This window comes from Fringilla coelebs, assembly GCF_963513975.1.
Source record: "Fringilla coelebs genome assembly, chromosome: 18".
In the NCBI taxonomy this organism is placed as follows: domain Eukaryota; kingdom Metazoa; phylum Chordata; class Aves; order Passeriformes; family Fringillidae; genus Fringilla; species Fringilla coelebs.
Genome location: NC_140044.1, coordinates 9,862,780 through 9,881,621, shown reverse-complemented (window position 1 = coordinate 9,881,621; position 18,842 = coordinate 9,862,780).

Here is an 18,842-nt window from a genome sequence, read left to right as displayed (position 1 = left end):
TAGTTTTGGGGTGGTTTTGTTTTCCTGAGCAGGTGATTGTTATATTTCATGTGCAGGGTTTCCATAAGAACAAGTTGGCTGTGATGGGATAGAAGTAGCAGCAGGTGCAAAGTCTTCATACTCATTGAGTTTCCTGCTTGCTAGAGCTAAAAGAAGGATGGGAGAAAAAGTCAGGAAAAGGCAAAAACCGTGGAATTTGCCTTTTCTTTCTTCCCCAGCTCCCTGTAGTTGCAAGGCAGGTCTTCATAATATAAGAGATAAGCAGCTGCTCAATGTCGGAGCAGTAGAGTTTAAAAAAATCATGTGCTTTATAGATGTTATTTGATCTCTCCTAAATACCCTGAATATGGGATTTTTGCATGCTGCTTTGATCTCAGGGAAGCATATTCCAGCCAGGCTGCTGCCACCCCTCTAATGAGTGGTGTTGGAGGCCCTACATAACCTGTGGCTGGTGAAAGTGGGGAGGAAGAATGCAAACTCTGGCATCCCTGCTCCAAAGTAGGTCAAGCTCCTGCAAAGGCAGTGGCACCACATCTCTGCCGTGGTGGCAGGTGCCTGTGCAGGGTGAGGAGCTGCCTGAGCTGCTGAGGTGTGGGGCAGAGCAGCTCCTTATGGCTCAGCCCACGGCCACAGCTCCGCAGTGAGAGCTCTGCTAGCCCTGCTGAGAGCTGCAAAGGGCTGAGATGTTCCTACAGCAGATGCCTCAGGTCTGGTACCCACCCCAGACTCACTTGTAAAATCCAAAACTGCTGGCAGAACAAAAAAAAAGATTTTTCTTCTAGGATTGGTGGGTAACAGAGAAGTTTGCAGAGAATAGACTTGGACCTTGCAAGGTTTTGGACGCTGTGCTCCTGCTGTATTCAGCTGCAGCCACATGCAGGTGCCTCCCAGCCCTGCTCAGCAGCGTGGCTGCTCACACAGATACCTCCCTGACTCTGCAGGAACAGACACTGGGCTCCCCAGGGAGCTCTGACTGGGTGCCAGGCACTTGGAGAGCCAAGCTGCTTTATCTGCACAGCTCAGAAGGCTCCCCACACACATGGTCTTTTTAGGATCAGGAACACCTCTAGGTCTAGGGGTGTCCTAATTCACAGCTGACATCTGAGGTGCTGCAATCACATTGCTAATAGACCAGCTAAAACAGGAAAGGAGCCTTTACCTGCTGCCAGCTCCTGTAATAACGTGTCCTAAGAGCACTTTCTTGCTCTTTCAAGTCATGCACACACAAGTTACTTCACAAAGTGGTCTCTTGTCTGGGCCTCACAAACTTGTTTTACTTATAAGGTGTCTTAGATTGGAGCAAGGACTGCCAGAGGGGAAGCAGGGTTACACAGGATTGCACCACAGAAACCACCCAGCTGCAGTGGATTGCTCTTTTTGCCATGGGCTGACTTGCTTATGCAGGTTTGCACTGTTATCAAATGTTTGTTATGACACAGGAAAAAGTACTGAGCTGAGCCAGGCCTGCTCTGTGATCTGGATTATCCACTCTCTGCTTCCCCATGGGAGCTTTATGGAAAGATTTTCTGTACCAACCAAAAAAAAAAACTCCTCATGCTGAAAACCTACCTGTGGAAGGAGAGACTGACAGCAACTGCCTTTTCAGAGAGTTTCTCACTCACCTGGAGCAGCACAAGAGCATTATTAGTCCTTCAGCTAGAAGACTCAGATAGGGCAGGCCTGAGTGCCAGCCTACAGGCTGTTGGCATCTCTTTAATTCCTTTCTTACCTTGTCAGCTGAGGAAGGGACAGTATTTTGTTTCTGCTTGCTTCCACTTTATAATTTGAAATTTCAGCATGGAATCAGCACACCTGGAACTTCCACAATCTGTCTGCAAGAGATGGGCTGGGGTTCAAGGAAACTGCTTTTAATCCTGTCTGCTGGGTGTGGGTTTTCCCCAAATCTCATTTCCTATTGTAGTTTTGGATGGCTTCTAAATCCAATTAGCCTTACACAATAAAAACAGAGGGCTGAGTTTCAGAGGATGTCTTGCAGGGGCATCATAACTCAATGTTGGGCAAGGCTTTTCTGTCCTCATGCCTCCCTTCCCTCCAGAAATTAGGATTTTACCTCCTAAGACATGAGCTTTTTTACAAGCAGCTTAAGGGCTCTTCTACTCTCAAGGTTCACCATTTTCAGGTTTTTTCATCCATGCTGGCTGGAAACCTCCTTCTCTTAATTAATGCTGGAACTCTGGTATATCCATACGACTCCAAGGTCTGGGGTTTTAAGAAAAATGCCAGGTGTCAGGAGACTCCTCATAAAATCATGACAGTTAGCAAGCTGAATACACAAAGAACAGTCTTGTACCTTTTTTTTTTTATTATTTCTCTAAAGTTACTTCTATTTTAGTATAAGGAATCCTAGAAAGAAAAAGAGAAAAGTGCCCACAATAGATCCTTGTGTCATGAAGCAAACTCTGGAATAAAAGTCTCGGCTCTGTTCCCCTAAAAAGAGGTAGGCTCTGAAGGTGCAGCCCATCAGAAAATACACCAGCTTGTAAAGGTATTGGAAACACTTGTTGGAAAAGCCAGAAGCTGCCAGTTGAAAACCGAGGGTTTAAAATGTGAAGGATCAAAATACAGCAACATTAAACCCTTGAAAAAGGAAGGTAAAATTGAACAAAGAATCCAGGCTGTGGCTGCTTGTCCTCCAGTAATTCTGAAACCTGGATAAACTTCGAGAGGCCCTGAAATTTCTCCTGGACAGAACTGGTGTTTATAACTTGAAATAATGATGCTGGATGTTTGACTTTTCATTACAAGCAGATTATTAACATTTTCTCAGCACTGGTGTGTCACAGAATTTAAACCACTATTTTGAAGAACAGTCTCATTTTGCAAGCTGTGAAGTGTCTCTGGCAGCAAGGTCTGTGAGGATTCTCCCCTCACAGGGGCCTGCCACGGTTCATCCCCATCCACGGAATATTGCAGGTGGCTGTGGGGAAAGGTGGGGATTTTGTCCTGTTTGTTATCACTGCCAGGAATAAACTCCTCCATTAACCAGGGGTGCTTGGACAGCTGTTAAATTGTCTTTGGTTTGTTTTTTAGGTTTTTTTTTTTTTCCATTGACAATAACTTTTTCAACATCACAGATGTCTGTGGCCAATTTAATCCTGGTCATTCTGCTCCTCTGATTGCTGGGGCTGAGTTACCATGGGGCCAACCCCCTTAGCAATGTTCTTCTTCAAGGGAAAGAGCTGTTAACCCAAATTACTTGGCAGCTCTAAGAAATTCTAGCAGGTAATTTTTGCAGTGCTGTCAGTCACTCTCAGCCCCCGTGGCTGCACTAGCTGCTCTGAAATAACTACAGTAGCTCTGATCATGAATTACTGTGATTTGTCAGCAGTAATATAAACCCAGCGAGGGTTTTGATGCTTTTGCCAGCAACGTGTGAAAGAAAATATTTGAGTGAAGTTGTCTAAGCCAGGTTGGGTAAAGAAAAGGGGGTTTAAAAAGCCAATCTGACCTGCCCAGATTTATTTCATGCATCAGCCCACTGTCTGGATTGAAGACCAGTGGATATATTTAGTCTTCTTGAATAACTCCTGATGGGTGTTGGACTTCTTCTGCCTGGAAATTATAATACAACTCTGCACACCATCTAAATAATGCAGCAACCTACTGTAATATCTCTTGTCTTGGAACAATTGTGTATAACACTGGGGAAAACAAAGCATGTCTCTGAAAACAAAAATGTCCTTCTGACAAGAATTGCTACAATTTGGACAGTGGGAGTTTTTCCACTGCTGGAGAACAGAGCAACAATTCCACATGGAGCAGGAGACAGGGAATCCACACTGGTCCTCAAGCTTCAGATCCTGATTTCTCTGCTGAGCTGTGCAGAGATTTAATCTCAAAGAGCTATCCAGAGCAATTCCTAGGTTACTGCTGGAAAACCTGAGCTGGGTTTTCTGGGGCCAAGCAGAAGTTCTTGAAGTTTGCTGAGCTTATCTAAAGAAAAAAGTTAGGCAGCTGCAAAGTGAGTGATAATGATTTCCATTACTATTACATGTACAACTATATATATAGCTATATACATATATAGTAAAATATGTAATTACATAGTGAGTTATATCTATAATTACAGCCATGTTTTCAATCAGCCAGGTGTTAGGAAAATTCCTGTTGAAAGTTCTCATATTGCAGTGAGACCTTGAAGAAGGATGACCACATTTACCTCTGAGTCTCAGGAGCCTCTTGCAGAATTTGGTCCAGCTTTTCCATGGACTCTTTTATAAACCTGTGTCCTCTGGCAAGAGTTTGAAAGGACAGTGCTCCAGTGTGCATTGGACTGACTTTTCTCCTTCCTGCATCTGCATATGACAGGTAAGTGGCTGAAGGTTAATTGTTACTCTAGGATATTATGTTCCTTCTCTCTTGTTAATTCTGGGGACAAGGTGGGGAAAGAAAATCCCTCATACTTGAACCTTGCTGCAAATGTCTCAATGGCTGCTTAATACAAATGTTTGTCTTAAAAGAAAACAAAGAACAAAACTATAAGAAAAACAAACAAACAAAAAACCAAACACACAAAAAAGCCACAAAACAAAAAACCAAAACCCCCCCCCCCAAAAAAAAACCAAAAAAAAAACCAGTCCAAAGGTACTTCTCCTTTATAAAGTTACACTAAAAATCCAAAATTCTTACCTAGTGCTTTTGGTACGCTTGTAGCTGAGAGAATAGGTTCAAATCAGTCTTTTTTTTTTTTTTTTGGTGGGGCTTTTTTAAGCATTATCAGAAGACTTATTTTTTCTGCCCCCATCAATGTCAGAGTTTCTCTGTAGCTTAAACCCCTGTTTAACAAGGTCAGAATCACTACAAATAACTCCAAGGATGCCGGGGAGGTTCATGGGAAGGAAGCATCTTCCAATTCTGTTTTTTTTGTTCTCCTGAGTAGAGGAGAAGCCCATTCTGCTCATCCTGCCTTCAAACTTCTCAGGATGGATGGGAAGAGCAGGAAACGTGGCAGTTTGAAGGAGAGAGCAGGGGCAGAGGCTGGCTGGAGCTTGGGGTGGTCCATGACCTCCAGCCCACTGCCTGCTGCACCTGGGGCCTGAATGATGCAGCAATTTGGGCTTTTGCTGATCCCCAAAAGTGTTTCCTGCGTGGGCTATGGAGGAGATGGTCCATTCCCAGCCCAGCTGAAAGGGATCAGGGGGCAAGGGCAGCTGAAGTGGCCTGAAGTGGCAGCAGGCTCCTGGAAGAGGCAGAGCCATTATTAGGTGCAGGTTAAGGAACTGATGAACTGCCTGCCAGCGCCTGGCAGGTTCATTTCCAGCTCCATCCTTTTCATTTCAGCCTCTCTTTACCCCTGTGAGCCATGGGGGAGTGAATGCATGAGGGTTTCTACCCAGTTACCCCTCTCTTTAATGGTGTAGGAATGTGGGGAGCTGCTCCATGCCTGCCTGAGGTGGGGGGAATATTCAGCATCCAGGGAGATTTCTGCCTGTTACTTTCTAGCTGTGAGGTGGCAGAGCAGCCCATGCTGTGCTGCATCTCATATGCATATTCATGGCTCGTTTGTCCACAAAAGAAATGGCTGGATTAGAGATGGGTTGAAGGACACTGACCACACAGCTGAAGTACACTCAAGTTGCTCACAAATTAGGACTCCATCATTTTTCATAATAAATTGGTAACCACTGCAAATCCACGTGCACCAGGGTTGTTATTGGAAATGCTATGTATTTTATTGGATTGGGAACATTTTGCAGCTATCAAGCTGTCAATTATTTTAGCACAACACAAGGTTTCTCACAATGATGGATGGTGATTCTAAATAATTTTTATAAAGTATTTCTGCTTACAGTGGTGTCAGGAAACCTGCCTGCCTGTGAAATATTGTGATTTTTGAAGCACTCACCTGATAACACTCCTTAATTGTGTAACATTAATCTGTGTGTCAATCAAATGTTTGCAGGCTAATATATGGAATTTTTTTCCTGAGGTTTTCATAGAGGGGGGAAAATTAAGATCATAGAAAACTGTTGGCAGCATATGAAGGAAGAAGCAATGCCAGACTTGTAACCAACCATGAAAATGCATGTCATGAAGAATAAAGAAAAGATGAACCTCCTTCACTAATGAACTCTACTTTTATTCAGAAGGAACATGTCTTCCAGCAACATGTTTTCTCTTTCTCTCTCTTTCTCCCCACTTCTAACACATTGAGTGAAAAAAAGCCCAGTTTTACATGTCTTGAGCAGATTCAAACATCTGTGAATAAATAAGGTGCTAGACATTAGATACCTGCCCTTTAAGTTTCAAAGTCCTTTTCAGAGATTAGTAAAAGATATTATTTCATCCCACAGAAATGAAAATTAACTCACATGAAGCTGCTTTAACCGGAAGCACAAAGTTGGAAGCGGAGTATATGAAGTAGTACAACAATGTCCCAAAATACCTGGAAGGTCAAATACACCAAAAAATACTGCCTTGGACCTACAAGTGCTGCCCACTTTTGCACACAGCCAGAAGGGAAAGCTCCAGAGACCACAGCACAGCAAGTCCCCTGCTTTGGTGGCACTGCCCTCCATCTCTGGCCAAAAAGAGCCACCCCAGAGGGGCTGTCTGTGACTGTCCCTGTGCTGGGGTTGTGGCTGTGACTGCACCCAGACCTTTCTGAATAAATCCTGCCTCAAGTGGTGCTCAACCGCAGCTCCCTCCTGCTCCTGCTCTTGGCTTTATTGCATCAAGAGGGTTGGGTCCACTGCCCCATTTGCCTGCTTCTGAATTTGGGAGGAAAAGGTCCAAAAACTGCAAAGGTGCACGCCCTGTGGTCCTGCCAAGCCCAGCTTTTGGAGCAGGATGTGCTTGCTGGCCCTGCAGAGCTCTGGTGGGAGCTCCCAGTTTCAGTGTGAGCCTGCCAGCCCTGCCCCTGCCCTGTGCCCATCCAGCAGCACCAACCACTGGGAATTCCCAGGGCAGGAATGGACTCCAGGCACTCTGGCACTTATTCCTATTTATACACCACACAGCCTTTTCCAGCAGTTAAATTGATTTTATATGTACAACCCTGTTTCAGCAATTAAAGCAAAAAAACCTTTATAGCTCTTTTGGTTTGAATTGGGCCTGTTTCAAACCCAGGTACTAAAATGGATAAAATTATCTTGAAAAGCAAAGGAATTACACTGTGCTCTGAGCTCCTCTGCATCATGTTATGAAAGACACAAAGATAATATTTGTATAAATTAAAGCTATTGGAGACGTATGGTATTTCAGTTTCTGCTTCATTAAGTTGTCCTCCAGCCCTGAACATCCCCAGATCTATTCTGCAGCACTTTTCTATTTTAAATTTAATCTACCCTGCTGAAGAATGAAAGCTTAAAAGGATATTGCCTCTTTAAATTAAATGTGGAAAAAAATAACAATGGTGGAATTCTTGCTGAAGTGAATGCAATCTATTATATAACTTCTAGAATTCATAATATTTTTATCTGTCCTTTAGCCTCCCCTCTAGTTCAGCAGTATATTTCTTCACTGTTTCACAAGCACTGCAATTACATTTTTTACATTGATTGTAAGAGGAGAAGAAGCCACTGTGACCATTTAATCTGATTCCACATGTACAACAGACTTTAGGACATGTCAGGATTAATTCCTAATTTGATTAAAACAACTTTTGGAAAAAAAATCCAATCATTTCCCTACAGATTCCAAGTAAAGGATTAGACCTTTGTAACTCCTTGTGAGTTGTTCAAATCACCCATTATTTTAGCTTTATTATGACAAAAAGTTCCCTGTTTTGAGGCATGTATTTCATCTTCCTCTAATTTTTAGATATTGGACTATTCCTCCCTGAGATTGTTTTTCTCTGTGTGGACTGGATCAAATCACCACTGAAGCCTCTAACAGCTGATGAAGATATCAGGACAGTGACATTTTCTCTGTAATCCTCACAACTTTTCTCAGAGCCCCATCACCAGCTGAAAAACCATGCCACCCATGCTAGCCAGCAAGAGATGAAGCAATGATTTAACTCAAGTCCCCATGGGGATTATCCACCCCATCCTGCCCTATATTGGCATCCACCTCCTTGCCACATGCAGAATTTTCTCCCAGGGCTGAGCATCCAAAGCTCTTCTTTCAATCAGAGGGGGGAAGAAGGCAAGGACTGGGTTTGCTCCAGCACCCAGAGGGACAGACAGCCATTCCAGGGGAGCCAACAACCATTCCCAGAGGTACAGCCATTCCCAGAGGTACAAAAAACCATTCTCAGAGATACAAACAGCCATTCCCAGGGGTACAGCCATTCCCAGGGGTACAAACAGCCATTCCCAGGGGTACAAACAGCCATTCCCAGAGGTACAGCCATTCCCAGAGGGGCCAACAGCCATTCCCAGAGGTTCCTGGCACTGTTCCTTCCCATCCCAGGGGCAGAACTCCAGGCACCTGCAGAACTTTGCTGCTAATGCTGCTGGTGTCTCCAGCCTGGGAGCTGGAGGGACAGCCTGCTGAGGCTTTTATGAACCTGAACTGAAGGTTTCATTTTCCTAGTTTCCATAATAGGTGTTCAGGTTCTTGGATGTTTCTGGGCCATCAGATCTTTGAAGGACAGAGGATGGGGAATATTGCATTGCGTCTTGTCCTGCTGGTAGAATTGAGTTCCTTTGTAGACAGGTACGTTCCTAGAAATAGAATTAGGAGAACGTGGGTGGGACAGACACCCAGAAAGGTGGTGGGATCTCCACCCTGGAGGTTTTCAGGATTTACTGATAATAAAAAAGAAAGCCATGGCTGACCCGATCTGGTTGCAGTCCTGCTGCAGTCCTGCTTTGAGTGGGAGGCTGGGTGAGAGACCTCCCACCAACGCTTCTGTCATGTGGGAGCGTGGAGGGACACACTCAGGGAAGGTTTTCCAACATCATCTTGGAGTCATCAGCAGGTTCCCTAATGGAAAGCAGCTCCTCCTGCTCTCAGGCTACGAGAGAAGGCTCTCAGGGGTGTTCTCAGTGAGAGTGCCCTGGGAAAAGGCAAGTGCAGGCCAGGGAGGGGGAATTAAACTGTGTCACGGAGAGCAGCAATTAAAGAAGCCAACTGAGATTTCAAGGAAAAAGCATAAATCTATAGGGTATATTAGTTAATTAAAACAGAAGCATCATCTCCAGGCCCCTTTCATTCACAGAAAGCTTCTGTTTCTTGCTAAAGGCATATTGAACTGGCAACAGTAGCTCAAGACAACTGTGGTTGCTTTTGGAATGAAGTTGTTAGTTCAGAAGAGGAACACACCCCTTCCCTGGAGTCCCAAGTTCTTGGCTGGAGGAGATTCCAGCCCTGCTGTACTGCGTGTTCAGGGTGGAGCAAGTGATTCAAGCAAAGGCAGATACTGGTTACAGCTTAATTGCCACTGATTTATCTCTTCCCTGAGTTCAGCTATCCCCTGGCAGAAGTACCTGACCCCCCCTTGGAGGCTGGGGTCAGCCTCCAGCCCTAGCAAAGTCCAACGTCCAAATTCACACAGACTCTGTTCTCCCAGCAATGTGGTTGTGTTTTATGCACAACAGGGCCTTCACTGTGCTCCTTCTGCAGCCCCTTTGGATCCCAGCAGCAGGTTCACCCACCACACCCAGCTCTGGTCAGCTCTGAACCATTTCCAAGTGGGGCTGTTCTCCCACAGATAATATTTTTGAAAGGGAATACATTATAGTAAGACTTGGGTAGATTTTGGGTCCACTGCTACTGGGTAACAAAGCAAAACACCAGAAAAGGCTTTGCATTCAAAGCTGTTTTGTTCTGGTTTTAACTGGGGGAGGGTTTTTTCCTCCAACTTAATGAAAAGATCTTTTCCTTGCCATAACCAAGAAAGGAGGCTGCAGCACTTGGCAAACAAACTTCTACTAAGTGCATTTGCTGGAAATGTTTATACTTTACTCTTGACAACTGTCTTGAATATACTGAGCATTGCACTGTACCTTGCATAATTCTGACATGGGAGCAAAGTCCTTGTGGAGGAGGTGACAGTGTCATTCCCTGGGACTTTTTTTCCTTTTTATGTCTGTCACTTGTAATCATGGACAATATCTTGTTGTGGAAAATATTTTCCTGCTCTCCAGGGGTTCTCTTTTTCCTCCACAGGAGGAGAATCTTTGCAGGGAGTGAAGAGGAGGGAGGAAATGCCATAAGAGCAGGGAAATCACCACTACCTTCCAAGCAAACTGGCAGATGTTTAACAAGGGGTTCTCTGCCTTCCTCCAAAACTCCCCTTCTGCAGCATGTTGCCTGGAAACCCTCTGCCTCTTCCCCTTTCACATTTAATTACTGCAAATTGCTGAAAACTTTATCTAAACTCCTATCAGACAGACAAATCACCATTTGATTAAGGCAGACAAATGGTCCTAAGCAATTCCAAAGGCTGATTTCTGCATGCTTTGGGGTTTCGGAGGGTTTTTTCCCTTACTGTCAGGATTCAACCCAGCATTTCCCAAGCTGAGTAACAGGAATCTGGGCTAATTCAGGAAGGGCCTTGCTCTCTGATTTTGTGTATGACTAGAAGATAAGAAAGGATGTAGACAGAGATTAGCATAAGAGACTTGTTAAATGAATATGAATGGGTCCTCTGGCAGCTAAACAGATGGTGGCTGTTCGCTGGCCCCTGTGAAAGGGTGCTGCTGCTGGGCTTATCCCTGCACACGGGTGTCCGCGCTACACCTCGGCTTCTCCGCAAGGAGGAACACACCCGGCACGGGGCAGGATTTCCCCTTTGCCCCCAGCCTGTGCGTTGGCAGGCGGGAGCTGGGGATGGCACAGGCGTGGGGAGGCAGGAGCCCGGCAGCTCGGTGCCATGCTAATACACCGCGCGGCTGAGTCACAGCGCGTCGCACGGCCGTGCTGCCGGGGCTGGCACGGCTCCCTGACACCCGGGTGGCATCCACGCAGGTGTGGCACCCACGCAGGTGTGGCATCCACGCAGGTGTGGCTTCCCGGCGCTGCGGTTCCCGGAGCGGAGCCCGCAGCGCTGAGCCCGGCTCCGGCACGGAGCGGGAGATGCGCGGGTCGCTCCCGGTGCCGAGATCCAGCCCACGGAGACGGCAACACCTCTGACAGGAAGGGCAAACCAAAGGTTTGAAGGCTTGAAAGCCTCTCTCTCACACGAGGGTCTCAAACGAGAAGATGAGTGTGAACAAGGAGCCGACCTCCGGAGTTTGATTCTGGTTGTCTTTTTTGAAGGAGTTTTGTCAAAGGCCGTGAGATGCACATTCTGAGCATCATTTGCAGGCTCCCCCAGGACCTTCTCAGCTCGGGGAACAGGCTGCACCATGAAGCTGCTGGGAATAATTCACTGTTGTGACTGGAGTCTCCAGTTTAGGGAGGCTGGACAAAGCAGAAAGACTAAATCACTTTTTTCAGCAGATGACTCCTAGCAAGAATAGTCTCCCCCAGGTCAGGAATGCAGGCAAACCTGACCCCAGGGCTGGCTGCCCTCAGGCCTTGCTTTTATTATTATTTTTTCCCTCTGACATACGCCTGGCTGCTGATTCCACTGCTACCCAGCTTTCACTCCCTATGCAAAACACGACGAGCTGCAGAGGCCCCAAAGAGTTAATTCAGACTGAAGACAAGGAGCAAAACAGCACCCTAGAGCCAGGCTTTTCCCCCCTGCTTGTGAGAATCCCTGTTCCCATCCAGCTCTGCACACTTGCAGCTCTCCCAGTTAACAGGTTGTTTGTCTTTCAGTGGATCGAGGGAGTCTGTGTAAACCTCCATGCAACTGACTTTAATTACCTGCCAAACCTGCACCAGGGCATAAGCCCACATATTGTATGTGACATTACCAGTAGAGCAAGTACTGGAATGCAGGGGCTAGAATAATTTGACAGCTAACATAAAGCACCATGATTTATATTTTGGTTATATTGAGATTTTTTTTTCCCCCCTCTTTGAGCACTCATATAAATATTTACTTGGATCCTGGGACCTTGCTTAACCCTCACAGTGCCATGTTTCATCTTCTTCCTTTTTTCTTTTTTTTTTTTTTTTTTTGTTTTTCAGCAGCTACTCCAAAAATGCCTTTCATTTTAAAACACAGAAGATTTAAACCAAAAATAACTTCACCTTTAAACTGTTTCATCTGTAAACAATGTGATTCAGTAATCTTTATATATTTACTATAGACTTCAACTGAAAACAGATTATGGCAAAGGGTTTCTTTTAAAAGATACATGACTTTTTAGTAGGAACACTGAGTTTAGATTCTGAAGCAGACATCAGCTGATGCCTCTGCTTTGTTTTAAATTTTACCCAAGCTATTTCATTAATTATTGAGCTGAGTAACATGACTATATGGTCTGTTTATTTCAAATTTAAACTTCTCTGCTATTTAAGGATTCTTTTTCTTTTGTGTCACTGCGTGGTTTTAGTCTCCATGCAGCAGGACAGAAATCACTGCATGAGAGAGTTCTGGTAATGCTGCAAATCAGAAAGCCATGGACTTTACCTTTATTGTTATTATCATGATTCCTGTCTGTCTATCAGACTTGGGGATGAGTCATTTATTACATAGTCCCAGAGGCCTCAGGTATTTGTTTAATACCCTGCTTTTGGGTGCCTGACTTGAGAGAAGTGAGCATCTGGAAATAGCCTTTCAAAACCATTTTCTGCTAACAACCACCCCTGCTGCCCCTTCCACCCCTCTGTGGAGTGGGTTAACCTGTCACTGCACAAAACCTCTGCTGGCCCTGGGGAATTTGTGCTCTTCAGCCCTTGAGATCCACACGTGCTCTCACAGATCAGTGCAGAGCAGCCACTGCAATATCCAGAATAAAACACTTGATCCAGGGGTCAAGGCTGACATAAAAATAAGGATGGCCTGTGTCAGGAGGAGTTTAGCAGTCCTCTCTTTCTGGTGTCTCGAGTGCACTCAGTTTATCAGCCTCAGCCACTGTGCAGGCTAGAGCTGATATTGCCACTGCAATTGCTCTAACACAACATGTGGAGCTGGATGTCACTGGGCAACGAGCCAGAGGGGGACCACACTGAGGAGAAATGTAAAAGCTTTCCTTCAGGGTCGCATGTGCAGAGATTTCAGACTCAAACCCCTTTTTTACATGTAATTGTTGGCTGCTTTACGTAGGGGGAAAATGCAGCTCTGGAAGCTGTGAGGGCCTATGTTAGCTCAGAGACCTGTTTATAATTATATGTTCCCTTTCTCATGTTTGCAGAAGCTTTGGGTAATAAGGGCACCACAGCAGAGGAGCGAGGAAGAAGCAGTTAGCTGAAGAGCAAGGGGCAGGTTTATTGCCCTCTCTGATTTCTTTTGTGAATGGGCTCCCTGAACCAGCAGGAAAGTTTCGGCTCCATTCCATAGGAAATAAAACAGGATCCATGGACACACAGTATTAGAGGGCCTTGTGCTGCCTTCCCACCTTGTTCTTTATCCCTGGTGAGCAGGGATCCTGTGCTCCAGCTGTGTGATGGGAGGACAGGCAGCACGGCCCAGAGCAGCTGGTCAGGCTGAGCCCTGCTCTCAGGCTGCAGCTCACCTTGGCCAGGTCACCACAACCCTCTGAGAGGTCAGTGGCTTCCTTTAATAAATGACCTGAATTTCTGCTGGAGGAGTAAATACTGATTATTTTTATTAATGCAGATTTCAGGTGCTTGGCACCGATTTCTTGCCACACTTACTTCAGAAAAAAAATCGTGTTGACCACAGTGCCCTTGTCACCGTGTGTTTAATATCCTTTATAAAGCCAGGAGCACCTTTCTGGAAACAAATGAAGTCTCATTAGTGGGAAGTCAAGGCTAAAGCAGAATCAGAGCTTTTCATTTTATCAGAGCGAGGCTGCAGGCTTCGATAGACAAATACAGGCACAAGCAATGCCCGAGTATTTGCAATCCATGTGTGTTATTGCAATATTGGATGAAAACATCCCAGTTTAGAAATAATCCCAGCTCTGTATTTGTGTGAACATGTCCAAGGATCTCCTAGCATTGCAGTAAATGCCAGAGTCTGCAGAGACAGTACAGTTAAAATGGTGTAATAGAGCAGCACTGTGACATTGGCAGTGGAGTTTTCTCTGGTATAAACCTTCACCCACTGCCTCCAACAACGAGGAAAAAGGCAGAAGAAATAAGTTTGAGATGTTTCTTTAAAGAAAGCACTAAACTTGGTAAAAGGACACAGCTTTGCTACCTTGCTCTCTGCCCCTCATGCCTCAGGATATCATAAATTTTTGATACCAATAAAACAGAATTTTTGATGAGCTGCTATTTTGCATTAAAGCAACTTTACATGCAAAGATTGCATAATAGGAAGTAAAATTGAATTTTGCCTCAGAACAAGTTCTTATTATTAATTTAAGTGTTTTTTATATATTTTAGCAGCAGCTTATCATTCTATATATTTAATTTCTTTCAAGTGAGAACACTTAGCATTGGTTTCCTTGTCTAAACAAATCTTTTAAGAGAACACATGTATAAAGTGGAAATGCAGTGTTTTGAATCTGTGCCTTAAGACAAACAGTGAAACTTTAAAAGGGGTAATAAAAAAACTAGGAGGACAGAGGACAACCATCTCTAAAACCTACCAGCAGGCTCCTTGGGACAGAAAACATGTCACTTTCTCTATGTGGAATCATTTTTCCCCTTTTTACAGCAGTGTTTGTTCAAATCATATTGTGGCAAAACTGTAAATACAATAAGCTCCCATTGGAGTGGTTCTGTTTAAGGCAAAGGATTTGCAGTACCTTTGGTCTCAAGTACAGCACAGTCCATTTCTAACAGTTCCACACACCATGATGCACAGGTCCAGCTCAAAAATATAAATTGGCTCTTCCCTCTCCTGGATGCATTAGCAAGAAAACGTTTTGCAGCACTTCTTGTGGCATTCAGAATTTACTACTGAAAGCCACCTTTTAAAAATCAAGAAAAGGCAGAGCTTGTAAGGTTTTTTAACCCCCCACTTCTTGTTCTTCTTCTTGCATGAAACAGAAGTCCAGTCTGGGATCCTACCAGACCACTGCATGCAGTATTACTGAACACACCATGCACGATTATGCAATAAGCTATTTACAGTGTGTGTGTGTGTGTACCCACATAACTTCAGATTAAATGCAACCCTAATGGGATGAAATATCATGATTTCAAGGGGAAAAAGAAAGGGAGAAAAAGAAAGGGAGGGGAAAAAAGAGAGAAAAGGAGAGAAAAAGACAGAGAAAAAAAGAAAGAGATAGAAAGGGGGGGAAAGGAAGGGAGGAAGAGAGAGAAAGGGAAAAAGAGGGAGAAAGGGAGAAAGGGAGAAAGGGAGAAAGGGAGAAAGGGAGAAAGGGAGAAAGGGAGAAAAGAAAAGAAAAGAAAAGAAAAGAAAAGAAAAGAAAAGAAAAGAAAAGAAAAGAAAAGAAAAGAAAAGAAAAGAAAAGAAAAGAAAAGAAAAGAAAAGAAAAGAAAAGAAAAGAAAAGAAAAGAAAATTGAAATTTGCCCAAAGAAAGATTAAAGAAAATTGAAATTTGCCCAAAGACAGACTAAATAAAATTAAATACAAAAGGGATCCCGGGAGCCGAGGCAGGGGAGGATGCTGGCAGCGCAGCCGGGCACTCGGCAGCTCCGCGGCCGGCGAAACGCAGCGGGCTCCGCGCGGAACCTGCGCACGGCGCTGCGCGGCTGCGGAGCCGGAGAGGGCTCCCCGAGCGCTGGGGATGTTTCAGCTGTCCTCCCCGAAACCCGACACCCCCAGCCCCGAGGAGCTTCCCTGACCTTGGTCTGTCAATCACCGGCACCGAGCAGCCTCCTAGAGCCAGGCGGGCACTGCGCCAGCCCGAGGGAGAATGGGGAAGGGGGGCGGGGGGGAGGAAAAAAAATTAAACCCTAAACCAGCTGGGAACAGTTATCTCGCAAGCCCTGGCTCATCCTTATAACACATCTCGCCTGCCCACCTCAACATGGAGCAACACATCTGCCGGCCGGCAGCAGCGCTCAGCATCTCTGGAAAGTCTTAGAGTGATGTTTCTATCTTTAGTTCAAAACGCCTTTTTAGTCTTAGATGTCTCTGTTTTGGAATTAAAGACAATCAGCCTTATACACTCTCCTGGAGGGGAGGAGGGAAGGGAATATTGAGAGGAGTCTATAAAGCGGTTGGCAGCGATAGTCTGTAAGCTCTGTGTCAGTAAATGGGGGGAGAGGGGGGGCTGTTGCCAATTGTGTTTCCTGTCTGAGTGGCTCGTTCAATTCTGGGAGCAGCCGTAGCTGGTCGTCACCTCTGTCCCGGCGGGGGGTGCGGACCTCGCTCTGGCTGTTAGCAACAGCTCTTAAAAAACTGCGAAATCAAATAAAATAATATGATTTTCACTGAAGGGAATGGTCCTGCTCTACATGAGATCACATAATGAACTGCCGTCCAGCAGCCAAATTTAGCGGGGCAAACCTTGGCCCCTTCCCCGTCATACGCCCCACAATCCACGGGGTGCGGGGCTGCTCTCGGGGGTCTCTCATCCCCGCAAAGGCTCCGCCGCTTCTGCTCCCAGAGCATCCCAGAGCGCCTGAACCCCCGCTCCGGCCCGGCGTTCACGGGCCCGTCCGAGTCCCGGTCCCAGTCCCAGTCCCGTCCTGTGTCTCTGCCGCCCCGACTCCATCCTCTCCAAGGTTTCAAAGCGCGACTCGGGGTGAGGGCCTTTACACCAGGCTTTTGGGGAGACAATTTGCAGCATCTTCGCTCCGGAGATCGCCGAGGGCGAGTGCCGGGTCGCCCGCGCAGTTCCCGGAGCGGGAGGCGGTCAGCGCTCGGCCCCTCCGAGCCGGGCAGCAGCTGCCGCCTCCGGCCTCCTCCGAGCCCGGGGACTCCGCCGTCCGGGCCGGCTGGAGCTGCAACAGCTCGGGGAGCGGAGCTGCACCCCGGCCCCGGTCAGGGGTGCGTGGGGACAAGTGGCGCAAAGGACGGGCAGAGGAGCCACCGGCCAAGCAGCACGGCCGGAGCGGGGGAGAAGAGGGGCTTGGGCAGGATGCACGCTGTGTCCCCCGCTGCTGACAGCAACTTCTCCGCGCTCCGGGGCAAGCGGGGAGCGGCCCCGAGCTGACCCGCGCAGCCCCCGCAGCCGGGGGAGCACCCCTCGGGTAGGCCGGTCCTGGGAGGAAAAAGAGGGAAAAGAGTTTTCCCTTAGCATCAAGGAGCTCCTCTCCTTGGTGCCCCCGTCTCGTGTCAGCCCTTCGCCGGTCGGCGATGAAGGGCGAGAGATCAAAGTGGATAACCGCGGATGGCAATAGGCGAGCCGAGCGGAGGGGAGGGGTCCCCCCTCGCTGCTGGGCTCTGCCGGGGGTGCCAGGGGAGGGGAGGGGTCCCCCCTCGCTGCTGGGCTCTGCCGGGGGTGCCGGGGGAGGGGAGGGGTCCCCCCTCGCTGCTGGGCTCTGCCGGGGGTGCCGGCAGCGGGCACAGGCGGACGTTGCCCGCCCCGGTACCCGCGGGGTTGCCGCTGCCCTCAGGGAAGAGCCCGCCCAGCCGCAGGCCGGACGAGCACAAGTACGGGTGGGCTCTGGCCCCTCGGTGTGCCCAAAGCCCCCTCGAGCCGCCTGTGTGGACAGAGGAGCCGGCCCGACCCCGGCCGGGAGACAGGGAGGGACCCCCGGCCCGGAGCCCGCTCCTCGCCGCGCCCGGAGGCCGAGCCCGGCCGGTGCCGGTCCCACCGCCTCGGGCTGTGCCCCGGTGGGACTCGGTTGCGTTTTTCTTTTCTTTTTAAAGGAATAAATTAAACCCAGGAGCGGTGCCGGGCCAGCAGAGCCCCGGCCGCCCGGGCCGTGCCGCGGGGCTGCCCCGCCGCTGACACCGTTCTGTGGTGGGAATCTGGAGGGCTTTTCTAAGGCCTGTTTTTCCTACTTTTTTTCGTTGTTGTTGTTGTTCAATTAGCCCTAGTGATTTATTCAATGCATGCATGAGGGGACATTAATATGCGGTGGCAGTTCCCACAAACAATATTCCTCTCAGGCTTTCTGCAGCCATAGCATTTACTGGCAAGGGGGGAGGCTATACAGGGAAAGCCAGGCTCTCCCAGCCTTTTCCTCTGCAAACTCCTGTCCCCCCTTGGCAGGGCAGCAGGCTAGGAGCTTGTTCTCCGGGCCTGACTCATGTAGCCGGGGGGCTGGGACGGGCCCCGGCCCCTTCCAAGCTCCCCCAGCTCAGTGGCCGGCCCAGCTGGCTCTGACAAGGCAGGGATGTGGATGGGATTTCAGAGGGGGGGTATGTTTTAGGTTTCTGCATTTGCTTTTAAGTTATTTTTTTTCCACATTCTGTCCTTAACCTGTTTGTTCTTCAAAGGTGCTTTATGCCATCCCTGCAAAGAACAGCTCGCTGCTGCTGGGACGAGGGGCAGGGCAGAGAGAACCTATTTTTTCTGGTTGTGTGATACCTTGGATTTTGTTTTTAGGAGGGATTTAAAGTTCAACACCGCTTTCATACTTTGAGAGCAGCAGCGTTCAGACACGCTGCAGCCCGACTCGGAGAGTCCCTTTCCCACACCCAGGCGAGGACTGAGGGCGATTTTTAACCTCCTCCTTCAAGTCAGGGAGCTGAGTGGTTATTGCAGTGAGAGCAGCTGAGGGACGGCGGTGGAGCTGCGAGGTGCTGAGCGCTGGAGGTGGCGGGGAGAGACCTGTGCCCTTCTCCACATGCATCTAAGGAGTCTTCGGGGGGAGGAAAAATAAAAAACAAACAACCCCAAAACAGAATAAATACAGTGTGCAGACGGAGAGAAGGAAAGTGAATGGGCAACCCGGATCCCAAGGGAACTGGGGAAAGGACGGACTTGTCCAAGTCCTCTCCTTTTCTAATTAAAAAAAAAAAAAAATTAGGGAAGAAAGCGCCTGCCGTCAGGGCTCCCCGCTGTCCCAGCCGGGGTGGCTGGGCCGGACAGTCCGGCTC